The sequence below is a fragment of the Microtus ochrogaster genome, unplaced genomic scaffold (genome assembly GCF_000317375.1).
Source record: "Microtus ochrogaster isolate Prairie Vole_2 unplaced genomic scaffold, MicOch1.0 UNK8, whole genome shotgun sequence".
Lineage (NCBI taxonomy): Eukaryota > Metazoa > Chordata > Mammalia > Rodentia > Cricetidae > Microtus > Microtus ochrogaster.
In genome coordinates this window covers 6978036-6979844 of record NW_004949106.1, presented here as the reverse complement: position 1 = coordinate 6979844, position 1809 = coordinate 6978036, and the positions used below count along the sequence as shown (strand labels likewise).

General features: G+C 39.6%; 1 protein-coding gene across 3 annotated transcripts in view; it reads right to left on the bottom strand.

Moving 5' to 3' along the window:
- Tmeff2 (transmembrane protein with EGF like and two follistatin like domains 2) overlaps positions 1-1809 on the bottom strand; it is a 275486-nt gene that overhangs the window by 251502 nt on the left and 22175 nt on the right. The window lies entirely within an intron of this gene.

Below are 1809 nucleotides of genomic sequence, written 5' to 3'. Positions count from 1 at the left end.
AAAACAAAAGAATTTAATAGATATCATTCAAGCCAATTAAAAATCTAGAACTGCAAATCTCTGGATACTGAATTCAAAACCACGTCTACCATCCTGCACAGGATTATTAGCGTTCCTTCCCTGCAGTTTTTATAAACACAACTGGATCACCTGGAAAAGCCTGCTGCCTTCATTCCACTCTTCCAGGCAATGCAGACCTTCAGAAATGACCACTCTCTCTTTAAAGGGAAATCATTCTGATTTGTCTAATGGTTTTCATATGTGAAAACAAATTGCTCCGCAGCTGTTCTTGTAGCCAAGGCTTCACCCTCCTTCACCTGCCTTTCCATCTCTCTCGTTGTTTCTCTTTCTGTCCGCTTTTTATATTTTTTTTTCCCAGAGTTGCCATCCATGACATCTTCCTCACTAATACTGCCCTTGCCTTAGTCCATCTCCCTCTTGTTTGTTTTTGAGAGAAAGAAAGACGGATCCTGAGCCATGGAAGTCAAGATTCCAAATGGGGTTTAGATGGCTCCATGCCCATTACTAGGCAGAAGGGCAGCTCTTGGGTGTGGGAGATGAAAAAAAAAAAGGACTGTTCTTGTTTGCTTCCCTCTTTGTGCCTTGGAGGACCTCAGTTCTTGTGCGATTGCTGGGATTCTTTATCCAATCGCTCTTCTGGCTGGAGCTGCTCACCCCTGTTGTCTGTCAGACTTTGGCTGCAATGTGAACCCAATGGGGAAAAAAATCATTGTGGAGTAGATTGTATTTGCCAGACTTGGCTGTGACCGTAACCGAAGACAGCACGAAAATGCTGTTGAGGCCAGGGAGGAGTACAGCAACATGGAAGAGAAAATTACTAACCTCTAACATCAAAGCATTTTATGAAATGAATATTCATTTCTTTTATCTCCAGTGTATTTAATGCTTTATTTCTGCGGGGGATTATTCTCTTTTATAATCAGCATCATAAGTTTTCCCATTGTGTGGAGAGAGGAGAATTAATATGTAATCTCTCTGAGGATAATAAACGGTCATGATTGACATCACAGATGCCAGAAATCTTGCCCCAGTGCCTAGGCAACACAAGACTTCAAATCAACTGATTTACCTGAGGTAGAAAAAGACTGCTTAAACACAACTTTTGACTTCTCAACTTCTTAGGGTGGTACACCAGCTTGTATCAGGCCCCTAAGCCGTAATGACTGAGACTTATGTTTCATTGATGTGTCATCACCCTTCCTTGTTTGTGCCAAATTGTATACGAAGTAAATATTTTAATTACTGAAATCCTGAGTAATATTATATGAAGGTAACCGGAAAAGGGAACTTTGCACTGAGTAACAACAAAAAAATCTAAATCGGCTTTCTGCTTTAGAGTGATCATAATATTAATCACTTTGAAATTCATGTGAAGTTTACAAATACCAGATACGAATTCTACTTGCTACTGTCCGTCTCTAACATGCATCCATTTAAAAGTTCTCTTAGAGGCTGTTGTAATGTGTGTCTGTAAAATCAGAAAATGAGGCTGAGGTGGGAGGATCACAAGTTTGGGGCCAGCTTGACTATAAAGAAAACTTCCTCTCAAGAAACAGAACAGTGAGAATTTCCTAGAAATGCAGAACTCTAAAGTGCGTATGTTGGCTATGTTCTTACAAAATAGCAATATACTGTTGAATCTATAGCATGTATCGCAGATAAACATTTAATTCCACAAATACTTCAGACCTCGGAGAAGATGTCATAAAAAGTTGATTATGGATACTGCCTCAAGTACAGCCGGACAGCGCATCTGCAAATATTTTAGCTGTTAAAATATAGGTTTCA